Genomic DNA, 27,125 nt, shown 5'->3' with positions numbered 1-27,125 from the left:
GAGTGCCTTTGGGCGGCGCCTGTGGCTCAGTCGGTAAGGCGCGGGCCCCATATACCGAGGGTGGCGGGTTCAAACCCAGCCCCGGCCAAACTGCAACAAAAAAAAAATAGCCGGGCGTTGTGGCGGGCGCCTGTAGTCCCAGCTGCTCGGGAGGCTGAGGCAAGAGAATCGCTTAAGCCCAGGAGTTGGAGGTTGCTGTGAGCTGTGTGAGGCCACGGCACTCTACCGAGGGACATAAAGTGAGACTCTGTCTCTACAAAAAAAAAAAAAAAGAAAGAAAAGAGTGCCTTTGATTGAGTCCCCAAGGCAGCCTCTCTAGCCTTAACTCTCCAGTGAGTTCTTAGCTGCGCAAGAGTTTTAAGAGCTACCAGCTCTGGCGGCGCCTGTGGCTCAGTTGGTAGGGCGCCGGCCCCATATGCCGAGGGTGGCGGGTTCAAACCCCGCCCCGGCCAAACTGCAACCAAAAAATAGCCGGGTGTTGTGGCGGGCGCCTGTAGTCCCAGCTACTTGGGAGGCTGAGGCAAGAGAATCGCTTAAGCCCAGGAGTTGGAGGTTGCTGTGAGCCGTGTGACGCCACGGCACTCTACCGAGGGCCATAAAGTGAGACTCTGTCTCTACCAAAAAAAAAAAAAAAAAAAAAAGAGTTACCAGCTCCATGGGTGGTGCCTGTGGCTCAAAGGAGTAGGGCGCTGGCTCCATATGCCGGAGGTGGCAGGTTCAAACTCAGCCCCTGCCAAAAAAAAAAAAAGAGTTACCACCTCCAATTTCTAGCCTTTAGGGGTGGCCTGTCCCAGTCCCATCCCTGGCAGAAACCCTAAGGGTCAGAGACGGGAGGGATGAAGGGAAAGTGAAAGCATCTGCCTCTCTGGATGGCCCCTTCTCCTCCTCCTTCAGAACAAAGCCTCTCTTTCCTTCTTTCCTGGATTGTTAATTGTCTTTACTCCCTTGTGCCTTTGTTAATTGTTGCCAGGGCCCCCCAGGATGGAGATCTAGGTCTCCTCAAGACAGGAAATAGGGTTAAAAAAAAAACTTTGGCTGTGTGTGTGTGGGGAGGTGGTGGTGGTGGTGGTGGTGGTGGTGACTATAAGCCAGGGCTGGGGCAGGTGAAGAGGGTTGGAGAGGCAGAATCAGAATTTTCTAACTTGCCCAGGCTGCTGGGAGGGGAGCACCTTCTTCAACTTTCTCTTCCCTGCCTCCATCAACTGCCTTCTCAGGTGGGAAGAGAGATAGAAGAGAGTGAAAAGAGAAAAGGAGCCCCCCCCCATCATGTGTATTTGAGCACAAGCTCTCAGAGGGAGGTGGCCCTGTCTTTGTGCTGTGCCCATTACAAACGGATCAGAGAGATGTGCAGCCTGATCATGACCTTTGGCAACTAGGATTCCAGACAATTAAATTTAGTGTGCACTAGTCCTGGAGATGACAATGACCACTCCAGCCCTCTTCCCATGCTTACTTCCCCATGGTAGCTAAACATGTGAAGAATGGACTGGAGAGCTCTGGAAGTGTGTGTGTGTCTATAAAGGACTGAAGTCTCCAGCGTTGGCACTGAGTGGGGTCCCTGTGTGTATGTGTTGCAGGGGTGGTATGGGTTAGCTCTTCTGTCCTTGGGAGAAGGTCCTCCTCTTGGGGACCAGGAGGCCGAAGGTCACATAGAAAGCAGAAAGCTGTTTCCACTTCTAGGGTCTAGGCTAGAATCTAGGGTGCTGAATAATATTCAGGCACTGGTTTATGTGTTTCAGATTCCAAGGACCATAAAACCTCACAAAAAGCAGAGCAGCTTGGTACATACATACTAGTCGAAGCATGGATCTAGAGCCAGAACACCCAGGTTCAACTGTCAGCTTTTTCTGTCAGTATATGGTCTTAGAAAATTTCCTTTACCTTTGTGAGAGTATCTTTTTCCTCGTGTGTAAAATGTAATTGTCTGCATCTTCACAGAGTTGCTGATAGTTTGATGGGATCTTGTGTCAAGGGCAGCCTTGGGCAAGATTCCCCTCCTTTCTGTGCCTCAGTCTCCTTTACTGCACAAAGAGGGAGCTGGAGATGGTCCTAGAAGGCTGAATCCTTCCAGATCTTATACTCTCAGATAGAATGGGCAAACGAAACTTTCTGTGACTCAACCTGTTACCTTCTCATTTTTTCACCCTCAGAGTACTCTAGCGTCATAGCTCACAGCAACCTCAAACTCTTGGGCTCAAGTGATCCTCCTGACTCAGTTTTTCTTTTCTTTCATTTTTTTTTTTAAACGACAGCTTTTATTTCATATTTCAAAGTTGCAAACAACCCAAATGCCCAATGGCGTGGGAACAAATAAGGTGGGGTATATTCACACCGTGCAGTAATAAAAATAACCAATGACCGTTACATGCAGCCATGGGGGCACATCTCAGTTTTTCATTTTTAGTAGAAACGGGGTCACTCTTGCTCAGGCTGGTCTCCAACTCCTGAGCTCTAGCCATCAGCCGGCCTTGGCCTCCCAGAGTGCTAGGGGATCAGGTTTTTAAGGGAGGTTCTGAAATGGGGTTTTAAAAATCCCCCAATCCAGTCTGTCTGGAGGGGTTACACGATGCTTGAAGCTGAACCAATAACTTTTTAGGTCTTGCTCGGATGCGGTAAAGATTCTCTGTGGCTACCCTCAAACCTGAGCGGTGGGAGTGGGCAGAATCCGCCTTCTTTCTTCCATTCTCTCCACCTCCACCCACCCCCGCCGCCCAGCAACCTCCTTAGCTCTAGCCTTCCCTGCAGAGGTTTCCAGCTGTTGATGCCTGGATGGACCCGGCTGCAGGGAGGAGGAGGAAACTCTCTGTCCCTCCCACCCTCTTCCCTCCTCCTCCCCTCCCCCTGCGCGCTCTCGGTCTCCCTCCCTCTTTCTCCTCTGAGGCTGTCCAGTCGCCTCGCAGCAGCGAGCTGCGAGCGGCGAGCCCTTGCTCTAGTCCCGGCTTGGAACTGAACTGTACGAGCGCGGGTCCTGGAACCTGGGCTCAAGAACGGCAAGCCCGAGTCGGAGCCCCAGGCACAGCGGTCAGCCTCGGAGGCCCTGACTCGGAACAGAGCCGGGGCGCGCAGCGCCGAGCCGAAGAGAGCCGGAGAACGGAGAGCGAGGCGGGCGGGCCAGCGCCGCGTCGGGCAGGTCGGGGAGCAGGACCGCGGAAGGCAAGGAGACGGCCGCAAGCCCAGGGCAGAGGGCAGAGAGCGGCCTGGCTCGGCGGACAGCGCCGCTCGGCCGGAACCGAGCTCGCCGCCCGGGACGGCGGCCCCTGGTGGAGCGCGGACCCGGGGTGGCCGTGGGGTCGGAGCGACTCCCGGGCGGACGGTGGGGGGCGTGCCTCCTCCCTGCCCAGCCGCCCCAGCTCGGCCCGCCCGCCCGCTGCGTCGCCGGGGCATGTGAGCGGGAAGCCCAGGCAGCCAGCCGCGAGGACCGCACGGAGGAGGAGCGGGAGCGCGGAGCCGCGAGCCCAGCGCCTGGCTGAGTAGTAAGTGCGCCCCTCCGAGCCCGAGCGCGCCGTCGCTCCCATCTCCCCAGCCCTCCGAAGTTTGACACTCGCGCCCCCACGTTTCTGGGTACACGCCGGCTCTCCTCCCTCCGAGTTTCCATCCTTTGCAAAGTTTTTCGAGGAGGAACGGACCCTCACCTCTCCCCAAACCTGCCGGCCAGTGGCGGCTCCTCCCGGGCAGACCGGGTCCTTGTGGAGAAGGGTGGCAGCCAGTGAAGCCGGGGATGGCTGTGTGAGTGTGTGCGCTCACCACACTAGCCGAGCTTGGGGTGCTCCCGCCCCCAAGCCCGCTCTTCGCGGACCGGCTGGTGCACACTAGGTTTTTCTCACGAGCCCGACTGTGCGCCCAGTTTAAGGATTTCCCAGCGGGAAGCCGAGGCGACCTGTGCAGGGTCCTGCGTGGGGTTAGGATGCCTGCGAGGAGTCGCAGAGCTCCCCTACCCTGGTTATGTGGGTTATCCGGAGCCAGTCGCGCATCCCTTGCCACTGTTCCAGAGTCTTTCCCCAGTGGACCAGCCGATCGCCGCATCCTGTTTGTTCTCTGCTCAGGCTGTTCGGGTTCCACCTCCACCCCACCCCCACCCAGCCTGCTTCTTACCACCCCCACCTCCCGTCCTGGGATGTTGGAGGTGAGCCTTTTCATCCCTATTTCACTGCTAAAGCAAATCGCGCCTAGGGTAGGGAGATGCTGAGGGGGGTTGTCCTCTGTTCCCAGCGGCTCGCCATTGTTTTCCCACCCCGCGCGTTCCGTACGTAAACACACCGACACACACGCGCGTGTGTATGTGTGTGTGTGCGCGCTGGCTCGGGCTGCTTTGAGTCCCTAGGCGCGCAGGGATCGCCCGCCGGCTTCGCCTGGCGGTCCGCATGGATTCTCAGGCTGTAGGCGCACCATTTCTCTTTCTTTCTTTTTTTTTTTTTTAATCCGTGTTAGTTTTTTATTGTTGTTGCAGTTTTGGCCAGGGCTGGGTTTGAACCCACCACCCTCAGTATATGGGGCTGGTGCCCTACCCACCGAGCCTCAGGCACCTCCCACGCTCCATTTCTTAACTGGAGCTCCGGAGGGCAGGAGACGTGGGGGTTGCCGGGGAGTCCCGGGCGGTGCCGGGAGCCAGGCCTGGGCGGGAGTGAATTTTGAACTTCAGCCCTGAACCTTTCCAGGCGGACCCCGAGCGTTCTAGTGGCCGCTCCCACCCTGGAGGGCCCACGGCAGCTGCAAGAACTCCGCTGGCGCTCTTGGCAGCCGCCTCGGTGACAGGGGCTTGGAGGAAGCCGAGGAGTTTTCCTGGGAAGTTTGCTTTGACTCTCTGGGAATTTCCGGGCAGGGCGCCTCGTCGCTGGCGCTGGTGCAAGGGTCTGGCGCAAGCAAGCGAGAGACGATGCTCCTGGCTTTTAACACTAGACTATTCCTGGCTCTCGGTGGTCAAAGTAGGTGGGTTCCCACCCTCCTGGCGTTGAAGCCTTTCAAACCAGTATCTCTCAAATGATCACTACAGACCAGTTTCAAAGATGGGTGTATAACTGCCCATTTAGCTGGGTTAGGCTCTGTTCCCTCCGCGGACCCAGGCCGCTCTCTGCCCTCGGCTTGTGGCGGGCTTCCTGCCTTCCGCGGTCTTGCTCTGGGACTCACCAGATGCAGCGCCCGCCCCCTTGCCCCACTTTCCACCTCCCGGTTCCGCCATCCGTGCCTGGGCTCGATTCCGAGTCTGGGTCTCTCGGCCTGACCTGGGTTTCCAATGAACCCTTTAGGAAATGCCTCGCAAGGTGCTGAGATTCAGCACATTTGTAATTCTAATTCACCAACAATGGGCAGTGTGAGTTTGGGCTAGTTCCTTAACTTTTCAGGACTTTTCCTCTATGTAAAATAAGCAGAGTTGTGCACCTCTTGAGGGTACTGGTTGGGATGTCGTGAACTCCAGGAGGGCAGGGATCCACTTACTTGGATCACTGAGAGCCATGCATAGCCTAGGTTAAGAACTTGGGAGCTGGAGTTAGGTTCCAGATACTGCCACTGGCTGTGTGACTTTGAGCAGTTTAACCTAACCTCTATGCCTCAGTTTCCTCATCTGCAAAACAGGATTAATATGAACAGTATTCACCACATCAAGTCTTGAGGATTAAATGCTTAATAAAAGCCTAGAACAGTGCCTGTTACATACTAAGTGCTGGATAAACATTAGCTGTTATTGCCATTATTATTTTAACTGACCTTACACAGAAGAGACCAGAAGAGCCCTTTGGGATTGTACTCACCTAATCAATTATAATAATTGTCCACTTCTGGAGAGGAAGAGAACTCAGACTTTTCCCCACCCTTTCCTGATTCTGGCTCTTCGCTCAAACTTACTCTTTCCACTGCTTGTCTAGTTCTATCTTTCTGAGTCTTCTTTTTCTGACTTACTTCCTTCCGCCCTCCCTTATTGCACAGTTTTTTTTTTTTTTTTCATTCCCTCTTTTCCTCATTCTTAAAAATCAATCTTGGCTCAAGTGCAGTGTTCTCTCAGTGGAAATCAGGTCCCCAAAAGGAAGTATCTCCAAAAGAGTGTCCCCCTGAGCATCCTGAGCCTGGGCTGATTGGATGTGCATTTGTGTCTCCGGGGCAGAATGAATTTTCAGAGAGAGAAGCCCAGATGTTTGGGGCCCGGGGGAAGAGTCAGGTGGGGTGGCAGGGACTGTTCCTGGAGGGGCTCTGCTCCTGGGTGGTGTCTGTCTCTTGTTACTGGAGCTCACTTGGGAACCTGGACTAGCACAGTTGCCTGGGCAGACTGGATGTAGAATTTGGGTAAGTGAACGGGCATAAGTATCGCCTCTAAGTTTCCACTTACTGTTGGAGGATTTTCTAGGACTTTGGGCTTGTCACAAATTCCTTGTCTGATTCTGGATTCGGCAAATGCATAGCACAAGTGAGGGGTGAGCTGAGCCACAGAGAACAGGCCATCACTGCTCAGCCACACTGGCTGCCTTGGATAGCAGGCTCCTGTCCTCCTTTCTCTGACCCTCTTACCTCCAACCCAGGCATGGGGGAGGAAAGCCAGAAGGTTACTTCTTAGTGTTTAGAGATCCTGCGAGTGGCAGTTTTCAGTGACCAGCACTGCAGTCAACACATTGATTCCTTTAAGAGAAATTTGTCAAAACATCTATCACGTGCCAGGCCCCGTGCTAGGCAGGATAACTGGGGAAAACAAGAAAGGTAGCATACCTACCTTCAGAGAGGCTTCTTTCTAGTGGGGTGGAGACAGACAGTAAATGACTTTAACCAAGACAATATCAGATCGTGATCTGTGATGTGAAAGAAATGCCACAGGTGATATAATAGACGGTGTACATATGTGGCAACAGGCCAGAGGACCCTGATTGGGAGGCCAGTGAAGGCCACCCTGGGGAGAGGACAGTCAGCCCAGGCCTGGAGGCTGAGAAGGAACCTGCTACACAAAGACCTGAAGAAAGGAGATTCCAGGCAGAGGGAACAGCAAATGACATCCCCTGAGGCAAGAACAGAAGCCAGGGCTATGTGGCTGGAGGGGAGAGGTGGAGCAATCAGAGGACCGTCAGAGCCTGGGCTCTCCCTGCTGGGTAGGACTGGTTAGGAGCCTGCATTTTTTTGCCCAGGTGATGGCTTTACCAGAGAGTTTTAAGCAGGGGAGTGACATGATGAAATTTATGATTTGAAAAGATTATTTTGCACACAAAAACAGTAATCATAGTTGCCCCAGGGGAGGGAAGTGGTGGTTGAAGGATGGGATGGAGGAAAAATTGTGTTTTTGTTGTAGAGCCTTTTGTTCTTTCTGAATTTAGTACTGTGTGAGTATATAAAGTATACTCAAAACCCCCAAACTGTGGTTATTGAAGAACAGTTTATAAACTGGAAAATGTATGTAGAAAATGAAAAAAGCAGCATGTAAAACTATATGGTATAATACCAATCTTGTAAAGATAATTATACGTGTACACGTGCCCATGATGTACACATACACAGAGGGAAAACTAGAAGGATACATCAAAGTGTTTACAGAAGTTAACTCAGAATACTGCATGTGGATAATTTTTTTTTTTTGAGGCGGAGTTTCACTATGTTGTCCTCTGTAAAGCTCTGTGACATCACAGCTCATAGCAACCTCAAACTCTTAGGCTCAAGTGATTCTCTTTCCTCAGCCTCCCAAGTAGCTGGGACTACAGGTGCCTGCCACAATACCTGGCTATTTTTATTGTTATTGTTGTTGTTGTTGTAGTCATTGTTTAGCAGGCCTGGGCCGAGTTTGAACCTTCTAGCCTTGCGTATGTGGCCGGCGCCCTAACCACTGAGCTACAGGTGCCTGCATGTGGATAATTTTTATTTCCTTCTTTATCTCCTAATTGGCTTTTTCAGTCTTCTACAATGGTCATATAAGTGAAAAAAATGTTAGGTGGGACACGCCTACAGGTTCACACCTGTAATCCTAGCACTCTGGGGGGAGGGGAGCTTGAGCTCAGGAGTTCAGAAACCAGCCTTGTCAAGCATGACCCCTGTCTCTACTAAAAATAGAAAAAAATTAGCTAGAGAGTTGTGGGCGCCTGTAGTCCCAGTTACTCCAGAGGCTGAGGCAAGAGAATAGCTTGAGCCAAGAGTTTGAGGTTGCTGTGAGCTACAGTGATGCCACAGCACTCTACACAGGGTGACTGAGACTGTGTCTCAAAATAAAAGAATGTAAGAAAGAGAGACCACTTTGGCTATCAAGTAAAGAATTAGTTGGAAGGGGAACAAGAATGGAACCAGAGAGGCCAGTTAGGAGGCTGATTCAGGATTGAGGAGAGGTGAGGTGGTGACTTGGATTAGGGTAGGCCATTGAGAGATTGTTTTGGAAGTAAAGCCAACAGGTCTTACTAGCAGGACATTGCTTAGAAAGATACACTGTCCTTGCCAAGAGAGAGTTTCCACCCCAACTCAGATCTTGTGGTCAGGAGTGCCAAGATAAGTAATGGTGAAGGATGATTTTCTTTTTCTTTCTTTTTTTTTTTTTTAGACAGAGTCTTACTTTGTTGCCCTCAATAAAGAGCTGTGAAGTCATAGCTCACAGCAACCTTAAACTCTTGGACTCAAGCGATTCTCTTGCCAGGTGCTTGCCACAACGCCCGGGTATTTTTTAGAGATAGGGTCTCACTCTGGCTTGGGCTCGTCTGGAACTCTGAAGCTCAGGTGATCCACCTACCTGCCTCTGCCTCCTAGAGTGCTAGGATTACAGACGTGAGCCACTGTGCCTGGCTTGAAGGATGATTTTCAGTGATGCCACAGCTTTGGAAATACCCAGATCCCATCTATACCCTAATGCCTGGCATTCTTTCTGGTATTGGACATTTGGCTATTTTGATGATTAGTAGATTTAGGGAAACATAAAGTGAGAATGATTTAGAGGCAAGAGGGATGCTCATCACATTACATCTCTGAGCTTCTGTTTTCCATCTGTGAAGTGGGACAATAACAGTGTTAATACCTTCCTCTTACAACTCACTGGGAGGCTTGTGGTGGATCATGTCCACAGCAGTGGTCCATGAATGGTAAAGGCTCTGAGATTTACTGTGGCCAGACAAGTGTTGCTTGAGCTAAGCCTGTTCTTCCAAGGGATGTAGGTGTTCTTGCCCTGGAGAGGCTGACACTCCATTCTACAAAGGTTTTCTCCTCTCTGGGGGTGCTTTGAGATTGGCCCTTATTGGGCAGCTCCCTGGGTAAATCTCCAGGAAGCTGACACCACAGGAAAAAGTGGAATTCAAATGCAGCTGTGCTCCTGTGCCCCATCCCCCAGCCGCATTCAGGGGTGAAGCTGAGTGTTTGAAAAGGGCTCTGTGCTGGGAGGGCCAGCCAGGCACACAGTAAATCGTGCTTTGAATGGGAGTTATTTTTGTGCTCAGTGTTTGCTTAAGAGGGCTCGCTCCTGCCTGAGCTCCTGCCTGAACTCGCTGTGATCCTCATCCTTTGCTAGTCCTCTTCCTGGAACCCGGATGTGTTAGCCCGGGAGGCTGTCACAATGCTGGTCACCAGATGGGGAACCAGACCCATGGAGGATCACTTCCATGTCTCCCATCATCTCCCTGCCCTGGGCAGGAAGGCATGCTCTGGACACTGGTCTTTGCTGAGGTGACCCCCTTTTTGGCTGCCCCTTCCTTAGTCCTTGGGAAAACTTCCATCTCCTTGGAAAGACTTGATTAGGAAATTTGCTTGCAAGCCAGCTCAGCAGGGCCATCTTCACCTCCTGCCAGCTTCCCTCATTAGAACTTTCTTTTAAAAAAACAAATACTTTCTTTAAGCAGAAGTGATATGGTGGCTTTCTCCTAAGAGTACCTGTTATATGCCATGGACCCAGCTTAAAGAGACACTGTCATGATATGTCCTTCAGAGCTCCTCTAGAAAAGGCTTTTCTGCCCACCCTGCATGGTCTGCAGCATAGAGCCTCACAGCCACCACCTGCCACTCCAGGCATATCCCTGACTCTCCTTCCTCTGGGAAGACTCCTCTGTTTCTGTGACCTGCCTCTTTTGTGAGGGCTCCCTGCTCACTCCTAGAAAGATCACACCTGTTAGGATGGTCTGGATAGGCCCAGCGATGGAACAGTGCTAGTGGTCAGACCTCTTAGAGGGGAAGTGGTGGGATTTCCTCTCCTTCTTCCAAGGTCATCTGTGGGCAAACCAAAGGCCCAGGATGTGCTATGTGTGGCCTGGCATTTCAAAGCTCTGAGTGTGCATGTGGACAAGCTAGGAGAGGAGCTGAGATGTGTACCCAAATGTTGAGGACTCCAGCCAGGGGTGTTTTGGGTGGGGAGGGTGAGTATGAGTTTGTAAAGGAGAGGAAGGAAGAAGTGGGGACAGTATCTCCAGCTCCCTCCTTTTTTTTCCTTAATACCATTCACCACCCAGGCCCTTTTGGTCACTCTGGGAAGCCATCAAATCTGGAATTCACTTCCCTGCACTCCCCCCCAGCAGTGGCCTTAGCATTTAAATGGCCTTGGCTTGAAGCCCCATAAGCCGCCCAAGGGATTGGGGCAGGGTTGGGGGGAGGGGTGTGAGTGTTACCCCCTCCCCCCCCCACGATCCTCCTGTGTCTTCTGCAGACATGCCCAAGGTAGGGTTTCAGTGGAGAAAGGGGAAGGGGCCACAGACTGGGCCAGAGCACTCCTGGCTGCCTCCCCCCTGGTGGTTTTGGTCTGTTGTCCCTGCCAAGCCTAGAGCTCCCTGGGGGATCCGCCCCAAAGGAGGCCAGACTGCTCTCCTCCCTCTGCCTTACCACCCCCAGTCCCCGCCTCCTGCTCAACTCAGAATGGAATGTGCAGCTTGTGGAACAAGACAGGGAGAGAACTAGTTCCCAAGGGCCTTGGTCCTGCCTCCTCCCATCCCCCTATGAAGGGGTGAGGAAGCTGGGGCTGGCTGGTTCCTTGGCATGGCTCGTGGTGCCCTGTGCCACCCAGGCCCTGCACAGGTGCTGTGCAGTCCAGGTCCAGGTGCGGCCACTGGAAGCAGTAGCAGCATGGGGTGGGGGTGGTTCCTTGTGAGTCCAGGATGAGGGCAGTTGGTGAGTTGGAGGCCAGTGATATACAGACAGAGAGCAGTGGCTGCCTGTGGCTCACCCTGGGCCAAAATTTTTTGTTGATGTGTTTTTAAATTTGTGGCTTATATTTATTTTCTTATTTCTATAATTTGTAAAAGTAATGCATCACTGTGCATTTTTTTTTTTTTTTTGAGACAGAGTCTGAATTTCTGAAGCTTCACCCTGGGTAGAGTGCTATGGCATCATAGCTCACAGCAACCTACAACTTGGGGTCATTCGATCCTCTTGCCTCAGTTTTTTCTATTTTTAGTAGAGACGGGGATCTCACTTTTTGCTCAGGCTGATATCAAACTCATGAGCTCAAGCAATCCACCCGCCTCGGCCTCCTAGAGTGCTAGGATTACAGGTGCGAGCCACGACTCCCAGCCATGCATCATTCTTTAAATCAAAATGAAAAGGATTTTTTGACTGTGAGTCAAAAAAAAGTAAGTGTTCTCATGCCTGTAATCCTAGCACTCTGGGAGGCTAGCTTAGGATTTCGAGGCCAGCCTGAGTAAGAGCAAGACCTTGTCTCTACCAAAAATGAAAAAAATGAGTTTGGCATTGTGGCAGGTACCTGTAATCCCAGTTACTCAGGAGGCTAAGGCAGGAGGATTGCTTGAGCCCAGAAGTTTGAGGTTGCTGTGAGCTAGGCTGAGGCCAGGGCACTTTAGCCTGAACTGCAGAGTGAGACTCTATCTCAAAAAATAAAATAGGCGGTGTCTGTGGCTCAAGGAGTAGAGCACTGGCCCCATATACCCAGGTTGGCGGGTTCAAGCCTGGCCCCAACTGCCAAAAAATAAAAAATAAAATAAAATAAAATAAAATAAAATAGTGTTTGTTTCCATGGAAGACCAAGAGGAGTCAGGGCTTGACCATGACAGAATAGCAGAAAGACGGGTCGCTAGCAGGAGAGTGATTATTGAAATACAGGAAGCAGCAGCCTGTGAGACTGGACTGATGCCCTCTCAGAGTTCAGCGGGCTCTGTAGACCTCCTGGTAGGCCCTGGATCGGGTGGGCTGCCCAGGGACTCATGAGGCCTCCTGCTTTGGCCCCCATGTCTGGGAACGGCTAGACTGGCAGGGAAGCTTTGGCTTGAGCTGCCCTCATAATGACTAAAGAGAATTAAAATCAACTCTTGCCTGTCCACATAAGGCAGGAAAGACCTGGCATTCCTCAACAGCTGGGGGTGAGGAGAATTTTCTGTCTCAGCATGTGGGGTATGAAGCTCTCCCCATCCCCCAGCCTTATTGAAGGAGTCTGAAGTCATCCAGCCATGTCTATGAGGCTTTGGTTCTGGCCTGTTCCTTGAGGGTGGGGTAGGGTGGCGAAGGAAGGGAGAATAAAAGGTTAGCGGGGAGGGGCTGGAAGCCTGTGTGCAGGTACAGCCAGTGAGGGGAGTGGGGCATGAATAGGGAGCTGTTCAAAGAAAAAGGGAGCGGCCCCTCTGGCCCTACCATTCCTCTGGCTTGCGGGGCTCCCCTTTTCAAGGCTGGATAAGAGGGTGTGTGTGCACATGTGTGCCTGTGTCTGTGTGTGTGGGCAGGCAGGTGGGGGCCTGCACTCTGGCCCTCTGGCCCTGGGGAATGAGGCAGAGCCTTGGATAGCTCCAGGGAGACAGTGAAGACTTTAAGGTCAAGAAGGGAGTGTACTGGCAGTAGAGGAGCCAGAATAGAGGACCATGCTGAGGACAAGTGGAGGGAGGTCCCTCTCTGGTGCCTTCTGTTTGAGCTTCAGTCCTCCCATGTACTGGAGTTTCAATTCCAGCCCTCCTGGGGAAGGCAGGGCAGTGGGTGATCACCATCCTCACTTCCTTTTGTTCTCATAACTTTTTTTTTTTTTGTAGAGACAGAGTCTCACTTTATGGCCCTCGGTAGAGTGCCGTGGCATCACACAGCTCACAGCAACCTCCAACTCCTGGGCTGAAACGATTCTCTTGCCTCAGCCTCCCGAGTAGCTGGGACTACAGGCGCCTGCCACAACGCCCGGCTATTTTTTGGTTGCAGTTCAGCCGGGGCCGGGTTTGAACCCGCCACCCTCCGTATATGGGGCCGGCGCCTTACCGACTGAGCCACAGGCGCCGCCCCATAACTTTTTTTTTTGAGACAGAGACTCACTTTGTCGCTCTCAGTAGACCTTGCTCTAGCGTCATAGCTCACAGCAACCTTAAACTCTTCGGCTCAAGCTATTCTCTTGCTTCAGCCTCCTGAGTAGCTGGACCAACAGGCACCTGCCACAGCGCCTGGCCATTTTTAGAGGCGGGGTCTCGCTCTGGCTTAGGCTGGTCTCAAACCTATGATCTCAGGTAATCCAACCCTTCTTGGCCTTCCAGAGTGCTGGGATTGTAGGCCACCGCACCCGGCCTCCATAACAGTTTTAAAACAAGATGATTGAACCTCAGCCACCCTTTCTCACCCATGAGCAGATATAGGAGTCTGGCTAGGGCCAGGGGCTGGAGGAAGAGGGGTGGGTAGAGAAGGAGTCAATGGAGTCCCTAGCTGGGGCTGGTAGGGCAGGGAGGGAGGCCTCTCCTCTTAGTTGGGCAAAGGGCTCAGCTTCCACAGACAGGTACCCTAGTTAATAAATTCCCAGAACAAGACCAGGGTCAGAAAACAGAAGAAGGGGCCCTGTGTCACATCTTGCCTTGGTTAGAGGAAGGTAACAGGAGAGCTTTCTCTTTGAGTAGACAAGGGGTGAATTTGGCTGCTATCTGCCAGGGAATTCTTCTAATGAGTATGCAAGTCTAGGTGAATGGAGCGCATAGTTGTGCAGTACCCAATCTGTGCAATTGTGCGTGGTGGCCTCAGAGCATCAGCGACCTATGGTTTTCATAAAGTTAGTTCTTCTCATCTACCAGATTTGCTTGGTCTTGGGTTCATACTCCTCAACCTGGCACCCTCAATTTGGGTGTGATTTTGTCTATTTGTGTTACACTTTTCTGGGCACTGATTAACTTGAAGCTTAAATTGAGGGGAGGGCTTTTGTGTGAGTGTTGGTGTGTTGGGTTGTTAAAGAGGGTTTGTGGAGGTGGACTTGCACCATCTTTTTTTTTTTGAGACAGAGTCTCACTGTGCCGCCCTTGGTAGAGTGCTGTGGTATCACAGCTCACAGCAACTTCAAACTCTTTTTTTTATTTTTTATTTTAAGTCATATATGTATATTTTTTTATTTAGAGACAGAGTCTCATGTTGTTACCCTCGGTAGAGTGCTGTGACATCACAGCTCACAGCAACCTCCAACTCCTGAGTTTAGGCGATTCTCTTGCCTCAGCCTCCCAAGTAGCTGGGACTACAGGCACCCGCCACAACGCCCAGCTATTTTTTTGTTGCAGTTTGGCCAGGGCCGGGTTTGAACCCATCACCCTCGGCACATGGGGCCTGCACCCTACTCACTGAGCCACAGGCGCCACCCGCAACTTCAAACTCTTGGGCTTAAGCAATTCTCTTGCCTCAGCCTCCCAAATAGCTGGGACTACAGGTGCCCACCAAAACGCCTGGCTTTTTTTGTTGCAGTCGTCATTGTTGTTTAGCTGGCCTGGGCAGGGCTCAAACCCACCAGCCTCGGTGTATGTGGCTGGCGCTGTAACCACTGCGGTGTGAGTGCAGAGCCACTACCATTTGTTGATCAGAGTCTTGTTTAGTTAATTGGCCATGGGTGTAATAGACTTGATTTCTTAGTCAAACTGATTGGGCCTAGGAGCGCTCAGATGGGGCAGGTAAGACTGAAAGGGGGCCAGGCCCATTGGCTGTCCCTCAACTCATAGGCTCTTCTTGATAGCCTTGCCTTCCGGGAGGCAAGAGACTCTTTCCCATCACCTCAACTCACACATCCCCGTGCTTCAGGGGCTCTCTGCCCTTTGATCTCTAGGGAAGTAACTTGGCTAGGCACATTTACCAATCTAGGAGCATATGCTGGTGGCAAATTAACAGGGCCATAGCAATCCAAGGTGATCGAAAGGCAGGAACCTGGGGTGGAAATAGAGTGGATGTTTGGGCCTATGGGGACCTACCCTGTTGGTCCATCCCCTAGAAGATATGAAGGGAGGGCTGCCTCCCGGCTGTGTCGTGGCTATGTAACTTGGCTAGGCACATTTACCAATTGTGCCACACCAAGCTGGGGCTAAAGGACCATAAGATCAGCACAGCCCTTCCATGGTTAAATCATTGATTGTGATGCTGGCTGACAAACCTGAGGGTAGGCAGACACAGGAGGACATCGTGCTGCAGGAGCATCCAGGAGGGGCACCCAAACCAGACCTGGCGGTCAGGGAAAGACAGGGAATCCTGGAGGGTGAGGAGGAGATAGCCTGGGAAGAACAAGTCAGAGGGAAGAGAAGTTTATAAGGGCAGATCCCCCCACATCTCCCAGGGGCCTCACCTGGGTCTCCAAGGGCAGGTCAGATGGTCCTGTTCCTCACCAAGGGCCTGGGGTGCATTATGACTTTGGGAGGAGAGCGAGTGGTGGGCATTTGAAGACAAGGCAGCCAGGGCCTCCCAGTACTCCAGGGGCCTTGTTCATGAGTTGTGTGTGTCAGCATGGGGAACGTGTGTGTGCTAACATGCATGGGAGCCTGGGGGAGTGAGCGCTGCCTGTGGTGTGGTACTGGGGTGTGAGCTGGCCTTGGGCATAGTGTGTGTGGCCAGAGCTGCTGGAGGATCGGAACCCCGAGCATCCTCCAAGCCTCATCCAGGCAGCTGTGGGGAGCACAGGACTTCTAGGGCCAACTGCAAATTAGCCAGGCTGGCATTAAATGCCTTTGCTGCTTCTCTCCTTCCATCTCTCCCTTTCCTCCTGAAAATCAACAACTGTGTCAACAGCAGGGTGATTGTGCTTGGCCAGCAGTCTCCAGGGCTGCCAGGACCAGGCAGGTGCTGGCAGGGGCTGCCGGAGCCCCACGCTGGGAGCAGGCTGGGCCTGGCTGCCAGGGCTGCAGGATAAACAAGGCCGCACACAGGCTCCGGAGGGAGGGAGGGAGGCCACAGGCAGGCAGGAGGGAGAACAGGTGTCTCAGGAGCTCTGAGACACAAAGGGCCTCTTGTCTGCTCCTCCCTAGCCCCAGGGAGCAGCCCCCCTCCCTCTTCTCAGGCCCCGCCTGGAGATCAGTGACCAGGTCAGCCATGGGGTGCTGTCTTCCAGATTCCCTCTGACTCTTGTTTTTTTTTTTTTCCCTTGCTTGAGACAGAGGTGAAACCAGTCCATGTGGGGGTTGGGCTTACCAGCCCGAGAGGCAGCAGGGCTGCCTCTGAGCAGATCCACCAGCCCTGAGGCCTCCACATGTCTCAGTTTCTCAGCTGGAAAGACAACAGGATCACTCACCCTTGCTGGGGCACCTAAGCAAGCCATGGATGGGAGCTGGGAAAAGGGCTGGGAGCTTTGGGAAGAAAGATGTGCTGAATGTCAGGAGTGATGAAAGCTTGGGGAGAAGTAGGGAGACTTGGAGGATTCCATGTGGGATTTGGGGATGGGGGTGGCTGCGGTGTGGTAACATCCTCCTCCATCCTTGCCTACTTATACAGCAAACCTTTCCTGAGCACCTGCCTTGTGCCCAGCACTGGACCAGGGGCCAGGGAGACCACAGAAAATAACACAGCATCAGCACAGACAGGCAGCCTCTGGAGCCAGACTGCTTGTGTAATCTTGGTAAGGAACGTAACGTCTCTGCGTTTGTTTCCTCATCTGTAAAACTCAGGTGATAACAGTAGTACCTGTCTCTAGCTCGAGGAGCTTTTGTGACAGTTGAATGTGAGAAGAGATGTAAAACAGTGTCTGGTATGTTGTAAGAAATGCTATTATTGTCCCTGTCCTGAGAGAAGGGCTCAAATTCAGCCAGAAGCTGGGAGAGGAACAGGTGAACAAATCATGACAGGTCACTTAAGTACTAGAGACCAGTGATGTCCAAGGATATCCTGGAGGAATAATCAAATCTTCAAGGATTGTTTACAAGTGATTCATAGAGGACATTTGAGCTGAGTTTTGAGTGAGGTGTATGAGTTTGCTGGTCAAAAATATAGGAAGTGCCTTATAAAGTGCTTTATAAAGCAAACCTTTGAGACAGAGGCTAGCCAGAGCCCAGGTGTGAAAGTGAATGTTGGTGCCCGGAAGTGCAAGTGTGTGGATAGCAGAGGAGTAGCCTGGGGCAGGTGTGGAGGGCCTGCCCCCCAGGGGAATGAGTTGCAGCAGCTCCCCAGTGTGCGGTCAGTCCCTCCCTCCAGGGTTGGGTACGAGTTCTGGTCAGAACTTACTCTCCTTTCTGCTCCCCACTCCTCAGCCTTGCTCTCTCTATCAATTTATAGAGAGAAAAGGTACTAAAAACACCATGGGGTGGTAAGTCAGAAAGTTCTAGATTTGAAGCTTCTGGTTTTGCAAATCGTCATACTGAGCCATTTTCCTAATTTCTTTGAGCTGCATTTTCCTTATCTACAAAATGTGGTAGTGCTATCTCCCCTGTGGCAGGGTTATTGTGAGGATTAGGGAAAATAGGTGCTAGGCACCTGGTAAATGGTAGCTGTTGGGGTGACTCTCTGTGATCTGGCCCTTGTGGGAAACCTGTCCGGGGTTCAGCCTCTAGATCTGTAACCAGCAGACAGTGATCTTTGTAGAGGTAATGGGCAGGCTTTGCATGACCTGGGTAGTCAGGCTGGGAGGCCTAGGACTGGTGGCCATATACAGAGGGGTCAGCACTCAACTTCCCAGGGGCACTAGCTGGGTCCTGTTAGACTGAGGTTGGAGGGAGCCTGACTCCACTAGGACCCTTCGTATGGCTGCCCGGATGTTGTTCACTGTGTATCAGGCAGTAGAGCACCCCGTCCAGCCTTTCCCACTGGGGTAAAGCCCTTCAGGGCCCCCCTGACATTTCCCCTTTATGGCTGTGCTGCTGTTTGACCCCAGTCTAACTTCTGCTGCTGAAGGCTCATTTGCCTTGAAGTGTGTCACTTAGCCTCTTAGAATCTTGCCTTCCCCATCTGCAACTTGGGAGAAACCATTTTGACCCCTCCCAAGATAAAATGAGAATGCTCTGCTGCTGAGGAAATAGGATTAGATGAGGGTGACAACAACCAGCCCAGAAGTTTTTGCTGAACTTTCAAAGCCCAGATGTGGATTCAGACACTTGCCACATCCCTGCATCTAGATCTGTCGTACTCTCCACGGAGGGTATCTTGTGAGGCTTATCTCAGGGCTGTCTCAAGATCCTATGAGTTAGGAAGGGCAGAGGGCATTTAATCCCCCCCTATTTTGCAGATGAGGAATTTGAGATTCAGAGACATGGACTCCTCTAGGTGGTGGGGCTCCCAGAGTCCTGGCTGGCCGTGAATCTGCAGGGATGGGGCTGGTCCACGTGGCGTGTCTGACCCTGTGTAGACCAAGTGACAAGCTAATCTTGGATCTTGCTGCAACAATCCCTGGCCTCCTGCCCTACCTAGTCTTGCTATTGGTTTTGAAGAACTGGTGATCAGAAGGGCTTGAGTGTGGGGCACTGAGGAAGGTCTGGAGCCCACTGGATCTCCTGATGGTCTCAGGAGCTCATCCCGAGACCAGATCCTCCTCCTCACTTGCCACCTTGGCCTTGCCTGGCAGAGACATAGCCTCATTTTCTCTTCTTCTCTATAGTCATATTTCTCAAGTGGCCACGAGGCCAGCTGAGGCCAAGAAGGGGAGTTGGTGCAAAGGGGAGTGCTGGGAGATAGGGCTGGGGGACACTACTCTTTGTTCACCTGGCCAGGTGGGCAGATGGCTTCTTTGGTAGCCCTGGAAACTACCCAAGTAAGAGAGAGAAGCAGAAAGAGCATCAGGGACACTTGGATTTTTCCGGGGGCCTTGTCCATATTTACATGCAGTTTGCATATACCCAATACACAAAACACAATTTTATAATCTATCCCCAGGCACGTTCAGATTTGTCTTTTACTATTGTTCTTTTCAAAGATGGCTGCTTCTGGCTTTTTGCTCTTGTCTGTGCCTTCTCACTCCTGTCCCAATTCCCCTTTCCCCCTTACAGAGGGCAGGTGACTGAGAACAGTCAGCTTGAGTGTGGGGCACTGAGGGATGTGTCATGGTTCTCCCTGCCATCCATCTGATCAGACCTCTTTGGGGTCAGCACGGGAGTGGGGGCGCTGTATCAGCTGTGACTCCCCTGCAAGACCACACAGGCCCAGCCTCCCCCCCGCCGCCACCCCCAAGGCCACCTCTCACCTATGTCAGGGATCTGGGCACCATTCTTGGGATTCAGCAAGTGCTCAGTAAGTGTGAGGGCAAAGTGAAATTAGTGTTGGAAGGAGGACTGGAAAACAAAGACAAACCTACCATACGGGTCCTATTGTGCTCAGGAAGGGAGAGGCTGGTGGGGAGAAGTGAGCCTCTGAGGGTCCTGAGGGTGGGAGCAATTGATTTCCCTTTTAGCGACTGTGGCCTAAGGAGATGTTTCTTTCTCTTCTCAGCTTGCAGGAAATGGTGTTGAGGATAGAAGAGCAGAAAGGAAGAGCCAGGCTTTCTATTAATTTGTTTTTCAGATTGAGCCTCTATTACTAGCAATTTATTACATCCAGGTCTCCAGCCAAGCACATTCTGTTCTCCAGTGTTGGGGGAAGACACTTGGGGGCCATGGGAGAGGCTGGACAGGAAAGAGGGACAGAGCAACAATTTTATGACTGTGTGGTGTCTTGGCCTGTGCTAGGGACAGTTTAGTATGGAGCAGTTTTAGCCCCGTGTGGGAAGGCACCCTTCTGGATGGCATAGCATTCCTACCTGAGTCCAAAGGCTTCAGGGAGCCGGGTGAGTGAGCGCCTCTCCCTCATGCCCGCTGTGCCTTGGACTCCACATTTCTCTGTGTGAAATGGGGTCAGGGTGGTGACGCTTAGAATGGAATTACAGGGTTTCTTGAGGCAGCAGTGCCTGGGCAGGCTCCTGTAGGGCAGCTTCCGAGAGAGCCCCGGAAGAGGGGTAGCAGGCAAGGTGACCACCCCCATGGAAAGAGTAGCACACAAGCAAAACAACCCCTTTCTGCAAAAGTGCTGAGCTGGTGGAATTTTACCTGGCAGCCGCGAGATCACGGCGGTAGATAGAGCCCTGTGAACACTAGGGCTGTGGGTGGAGGGGGTCCCGGAAGAGAATGGAGAGGGCTGGCATGGTGTCCCCTCCACCAAACTGGCCTCCACGCTCCCAAGGGCTCATCACTGGTCCCCGTTCCTGGAGGCGAGTCCCCTACGTCCATCCACCCCTCACGTAAGTTGTTCTTATGTGCCCTTGGTTTCCCCTCATTCTTCTCCCAACTACTTGCCTTTGAGTAGAAGTAGCTATGTCATCCTGTCTTCAAGGCCAGCGTTCCCCAGAACACCATGGTGCCATAGGACAGAGAACTCTGGCTGAGGGAGGGAGCCCTCGCGGGGTCAGAGGCTGTAGTGCCTGCCCCCTCAGGCCTCTGCCTCACTTCTGGGCCTGTCGAAGGAGCTTAGACGGTTTTGTGGAGAGTAAACCACCCAAGTGGAGGCCTCGTACATCCCAATCACATCTCCAAGTCCTGCCATTGGGTGGTTGGTGAAGGGCACTTTCACTGGAAGAATAAGAAGCTCTGGTGGGACTCTGGACTCTGCCAGTCGGGGAGAGGGATGTTGCAGGGAGAGTGTGGGCTTAGTGTCCAGCTGTGAGATTTGGATTGTTATCTTATTATCCTCCACATTCAGTTGTCTGCCACTTAACTGTGAGGCTGGCTGCTGGTCATCTGCTCTCTGGGTTGACATCCTCCTCCCTGGTTTGCTCAAGGCTCTTCCCTGAGATTCCTGAAAGGATAAGTTCAGTAAGTGTATTGAGCGTGGACTCTGGGCTCCATTAGCAACCCCTTGTGTTCTGGTTAGACAAGTATTTGTAGGATACCTTTGAGCAAGGTGCTGTAAGCACAAAGATGACTAAGCTACTAGCCCAGAGTCTGAGGAGCCCCGCTGGGATGGGAAGGGCTAGTGTAGCTTAGATTGCAGTTAGTCTGAGACCACCCAGGTCAGGGAGAATCTTGGACACAGGCCAAGGAGTTAGGTCTTTGTTGACAATAGGGAACCAGAGGATCTGTCAGAGAACTTTCAGAATGGGTGGCTCATTCATTCAAGCTGAAGCGTCTCTCATTGTCCTACAAAAAATTCCAACAGAATCCTGTTCTTCTCCTTTTCATTTAAACAAATTTTTGCTGCTTTCAAATTGCACTGAACTGCCTGGTAACTGAGACAATGTTCCCCTGCCTGGGCTGGTGAGTTCCCAGGGTGTGGCCTCTGAGGCTGGCAGCCCTGGGAGACATGTTGCTTTTCTCTTCTCTGACCCAAACTGCCCATGGCTTTGGTTCTGCTGGGGCCCACATGAGTGAATGCAATTTCCCAGTGAATGAAAAAACTTATATTGTTCAGGATTGAGAAGTATTGAGCTCTAGATTTTTTTTTTTTTTTTTTTTAGAGACAGTCTCACTGTGTCACCCTGGGTAGAGTGCTGTGGTATTGTCATATCTCACAGCAGCCTCAAACTTCTGAGCTTAAGCAATCCTCTTGCCTCAGCCTCCTGAGTAGTTGAGAATACAGACATGTCCCACCATGCCCGGCTCTAATTTTTCTATTTTTAGTAGAGGCAGAGTCTCACTCTTGCTCAGGCTGGTTTCAAACTCCTGAGTTCAGCTGATACACTTCGGCCTCCCGGAGTGCTAGGATTACAGGTGTGTGAGCCACCCAGCTCGGACCTCTAGATGTCTTTTTATTTTTTATTTATTTTTTATTTTTTTGAGACAGTCTCAAGCTGTTGCTGTAGGAAGAGTGCCGTGGCGTCACAGCTCACAGCAACCTCAAACTCTTGGGCTTAAGCCATCCTCTTGCCTCTGCCTCTCAAGTAGCTGGGACTACAGGTGCCTGCCACAACGCCTGGCTATTTTTTGGTTATAGTTGTCATTGTTGTTTGGTGGGCCCGGGATGGATTCGAACCTGCCAGCTCAGGTGTATGTGGCTGGTGCCCTCGCCGCTTGAGCTACAGACTCTGAGCCTAGATGTCTTTTTAAAAGGCAATGGTTTGGTATATTTTTGAACAAATGAGATACTCTACCAGTGGGTAAGCTTTGCCATGGCCTCATTATGTGAAAGGCACTGGGCAGGGCTAGGGGAGAGGAGACCAGGCCCTGTCCCTGGGGAGGTGAAAGCAGAGCACCTTGTGGGGACAAAGCCCCTGTACTAGCTCAGTGGCCTTGGGTTGGGAGGCTGGTGCAGGTGAAGTCAGACAGACTAGAGTTTAAGTCCTGGCTGTTTCTTTTGAGCCATATAATTTCTGGCAAATACCAGAATTTTATTAAATCCTAGATTTCTCACCTCCAAAGTAGCAAGGAATAATATCTACCTCATGAGATTAAAACGATTTAACAAAGTATTGTATCTGTTATGGTGCTTAGTACAGGGCCAAGAGTTTCTAGCAAGTAGGAGCTGATGGAGAGTATCATGGCCACTGTTATTGAAGCGTGGTAGTTATTGAAGCTTGTCCTGGGTTGGGGATGGTCCCACTCTCCCGGGCCTGCCTGGGTACCCGGTGCGGGGGGCTGCCCATCCCCTGGGTCAGGAGCATGGCCTTTGTAGGGGCTGAGACAGGAAGAGGAGCACCTCTCCAGGGTGTGGTGGGGCAGACCTTGTTGTCTGTGACACTTCCCTCAGCCTCTCATAATATTCCTCAATTCAGGTAATCCATGCAGACGCGCCGTGTGGCCCGGCCAAGTTACTTAGCCTTTCTGTGCTTCAGCTTCTTCACCTGTGAAAGGCCACTGATCATAATGCCTACATATCGCAATGGCCACGTGTTGAGTAGGATACATAAGGAGGATTACATCCAAAAGTGTCTAGAATGTGGTGTGAGAATCTTATCCAGGCGTTTGCACTGTGACTGTTTATTGCTGTCTGTTATTGGAGTAACCCCAGTTCACTCAAAGAAGCAAGGGAGAGAGTTGCTGTTCCAAGTGTTCCAGGAGCTTGGGGCAGGTGGAGGGGTGTGGGCTGAGCTGGGGTTCTGCCGTGCAAGTCCCAGGGAGCATCCCAGAAAGGGAGGAAATTGTTCTCACACACTGGCTGCAGGCAGGGCGTTGCCAGGCGTGACTGAGATGACGGTCACAGTACATTCACTGCCTTCTCTTCTTTCTACCCTAACCTGGTCACTAAGCAGGACAGTTGTACACCCAAGTAGGGTTGATTTTTTATAAAACCGATGGAATTCACATATAGTTTGGATTGCACTGAGGCATGGAACCACCACATACACAAAACCCAACTGCTGGTGAATTTTAATAATTTAAAATAATAAACAACTTGTAACTAACCTTTGGACTCTGGGTGCTTAGGACGCTGCCTATAGGAGCCTGGCAGGAAGTGAGGATGGAGGCGTGGGGCCACCTCTCCCTCTGGCTGTGGTGACAGGTGGCACCCAGGAGGGGAGAGGCCTTGCCTGCTGCTGTCCCTTAAGTACTCAGCCCCCATAGGTACAGAGGGTTAATTGGGGTACCCATGGGAAGTAGCCTCTTCTCAAAGATCCTTGTCCAACCTTTTGGACTTGGAGTCAGGCAAACCTTAAGTGGGATTCAGTCCTCAACCCTTAGTTTCCTCATCTATGCAATGGGTTTGTCTCTGCAGAAATACCTGTGAGGTGCTTAGCTTGTTGTGATCTCTCAGCAAATGGCAGGTGCTGTCATTATCTTGGTGCTGAGGAGCGTCCTTCCATATGTGGCCTGTTCTGGGGTATAGCCTGAAGGTGGAAATCAGAAGCTTAGCAACAAGTTGATTTTCCGGCATCAAAGGCCTGGAAGCCCTCCCTCACCTATAATTGTATCTCTGAGAGAAGAAGTAATAATTCACTCCATGTGCAAATGGAAAAGCTGAGACCTGGAAGGTTGACAAGTTTATCCTAGCGAGTTAAAGCCATCTACATCCCTTACGTGTATATGGGGCTTTATAAACCACTAAGTGGGTAATGTGCTTTGACACTTAGCAAATAATTGTGCCAAGGCTCCTGTTGGTCTGGTGGTATATATTTCAACTCCCAATTTACAGATGCGAAAGCTGAGGCTTGGAGGACCTGAGACTTGTTCAAGATCACACAGCGAGTTTGTGGCAGAGCTAGGGCTCAAAGTTAGGCCTTCTGTTTTTTTTACTAGGCGCTCACACTTCTCACATGGGCCTTTTAGATCCTCTCTGTATTTTTCCTTTCCAACCAGATAGGTCTGTTAGGATGGACAATCATGAACCAGGAGGGAGAGGGTTAAATTCTTTCTGAGCAGTGGAGCTGGTTTTGAGCTGGGCTCCTCAGTGACCCCATCAGTGACCCTTTCCCTGTGGGTCAGGCCTGCAGGCCATGGGGGAAGGGAAGGAGCACAGTGAGTTCTAATGGCCCAGTCAGGGCAGTGGGAGGGCCTGGGGAAAGGAAGGGCCCAGGTTGCTCATCTGTCTCCCTCTTTGGACAAAGATGAAGAAGGATGCTGGGGGCATTTTCAGTCTCCATAGGAAATCTCTAAGGAGTAGTCTAAGTGTCCCCTGGCGTGGGCTACCATCAGCGTGGCCTGCCAAGAGTGTGGCCTGTATTCTTAATCAAGCCACAGCCCAGGCAGCTCCTGTAGACAGTTCCTATATGTTTCTTGGTTAGGTGGGAGAAGAGATAATTTATTACCAGTAAAGTACCAAATGAAAAAATCAGAAAATAGAAACATCAAATGAACCTTAGAGCTAGTGGGACTTTGGGGCTAGCCTGTTATTTGTTGAGGAGGAAGAGGATGATTCTGGTGGCCCACAGAAGCCAGCGTCTATGACCCCAAGTGGATAAGTCTCTGCAAGGTGGGAAGGCCGCCCAGTTCCTCCTCCTCTCCACAAGTGGCCCTGCCCTGCCACTCCCCTCTATTAGACAGACCTTCTGGCTTTTAAGCTTCAGTCTGGACCATTGTCCTGTGTCCTCTCCAGACAGGGAGGGCACTGGGAGTAAACCTTATTCTATGGGCCCAGAGCCATAGAGTAACTCACCCAGGGTTGTACAGGGAGTTGGAGGGAGAGCTATTCTGGAAATCAGGTATCAGCCCAGTGTTGCCTTGAAACCTCCACCCTAAGACGGGCGTTTGAGGGGACAGGATTTCCAGGGAAGCAGAGGAGCTGATCTTAAGGGCAGACTAAATCTCTTCTAAATCTCCTCATCTTCCTGCCCTCCAGGTCCCTCAAACTCCCTGCTGGGGAATCCTAAATACATCTTGTCTCTAAGCTGCAGGTAGAAACCTTTCATTGTTTTCTAGAGGCCAGAGAGGCAGTTGAGAGGAAAGCCTTCTAGCTGGTGGGCAGGGCTGGCACCGTCTGGCTCTGGCTGCTTCTAGACACTTCAATTAGTGATGTTAATTATGGCCTAGTGAGCCCAGAGGCAGCCTCTAGTCCCACTCCCCTTCACCCTCCCCACCTGGCCTGTGTCATGGCTCACGTAGTCCCGTCTCTGAGGCTATGTTTTTGGTCTTAACCTCTGCCCATCTGCAGATTAAAGGTGCCCTGATAGTGTAAGTTATTAGCAGTTTCATGTTCTCCATCTTTTTTTTAAGTGGGTTAAAGTCTGTACAACATACAGTTTAAATGTGTAGTTCAAGGGCATTAGTATGTTCACAGTGTTGTGCAACTGTCACCACCTTCCGTCCACGGGATTTTTTCATCGTCCCCAACTGAAACTCTGTTCCCATTCAACAATAGCTTTCCTCTCCTCCTTTACCCCAGCGCTGGTAACCTCTATTCTACTTTCTGTGTCTATGAATTTAACTATTCTTAGTAGTTTACAAGAGCAGAATCATAAAATATGTGTCCTTTGTGACTGGCTTATTTCATGTAGCACAATGTCCCTAGGGTTCACTGAGGTTGTAGCGTGGTCGAGCTGTCCTCCCTGTCTAAGGCTGATGTACTCCACTGTATATATATATATATATATATATACACACCACATTTTGTCAATCCCTTCATTCAGCCATCCGTGGACACTGGGGTCGTTTCCATCTTTTGGCTGTTGTAGATAATATTGCTCTGACCATGGGTGGACAAATATCTCTTCAAGACCTTGCTTTCAGTTCTTTTGAGTATATACCCAGAAGTGGGTATATGCTCATATGGTAATTCTGTGGTTAATTTCTTGAGGCACCGCCATACTGTCCTATAGCTACATCACTTTACATTCCCACCAGAAATTCTCCACGCTCTTGCCCGTACTTATTTTCTTTCTTTCTTTTAAAAAAATTATTATTATTTTTAACAATAGCCATCCTAACAGGTGTGAAGTAGAATCTCCTTGTGGTTCTCGGTCTTTCTAAGGGGAACTCAAGACCTAAGAAGCCTGAGACAGGCCTCCCCATTGCAGAAACGGTCAGGCCTTGAGCTCAAGTTTCCTGGCCCCAGACATGGCCTTCTCTATCCTGAAGCCCCTTTGCTATTTTGTTCCAGCCTATTAGGAGAAGGCAGGTGAGGTCCACTGACTGTTCAGGCCCCTGCCCTTCCACCTGTCATGCGCAGCAGAGTGCCTGTGACCTGGCAGAGGTGTTAGAAGGGTGGATGACCTTAGGGGTGGGGAGGAGGTTTCAATAACGAGATTGAAAGAGTGGAGCCTTGTTAACCATGAGGCGTGAAGTAAAGTAAATTATGGCGCAGCCATGGAGTGGAAGATGCATAGCCATTAAAAGTGGCTATACAGGGCGGCGTCTGTGTCTTAGTGGGTAGGGCGCAGGCCCCATACACCGAAGGTGGCACGTTTGAACCCGGCCCCGGCCAAACTGCAACAAAAAAATAGCCGGGTGTTGTAGCGGGCACCTGTGGTCCCAGCTACTCGGGAGGCTGAGGCAAGAGAATCGTTTAAGCCCAAGAGTTCGAGGTTGCTGTGACCTGTGACACCACAGCCCTCTACCAAGAGCAATAAAGTGAGACTCTGTCTCTAAAAAAAAAAAAGTGGCTGTACCAAGAGTTTTTAATAACATCCAGGTGTTAGTAACATGAAAAAATTCCTGATATACTAGTAAGTAAGGTAAAAGAAATAATATGAAAACTTGCATATGAGCTCAATGATGACAAAGAATACTATGTGC

The 27,125-nt window shown here is 51.3% G+C and overlaps 1 protein-coding gene across 2 annotated transcripts in view; it reads left to right on the top strand.

Annotated features, from left to right (window-relative positions):
* Positions 1 to 2,897: 2,897 nt before the first annotated feature.
* The window catches only part of SOX13 (SRY-box transcription factor 13), a 54,062-nt gene continuing 29,834 nt past the window's right edge, over positions 2,898 to 27,125 (top strand). The window contains exon 1 of one of the 2 annotated variants that reach the window (XM_053607687.1): positions 2,898 to 3,473. The gene's annotated coding sequence lies outside the window, so the exon portion shown is untranslated. The remainder of the gene's footprint in view (positions 3,474 to 27,125) is intronic. The other variant, XM_053607686.1, reaches the window with a different exon arrangement.

Source organism: Nycticebus coucang, chromosome 10, assembly GCF_027406575.1.
Source record: "Nycticebus coucang isolate mNycCou1 chromosome 10, mNycCou1.pri, whole genome shotgun sequence".
Classification (NCBI taxonomy): domain Eukaryota; kingdom Metazoa; phylum Chordata; class Mammalia; order Primates; family Lorisidae; genus Nycticebus; species Nycticebus coucang.
Note: the sequence above shows the minus strand (reverse complement) of the source record. Positions and strands in the feature narration are given on the sequence as shown.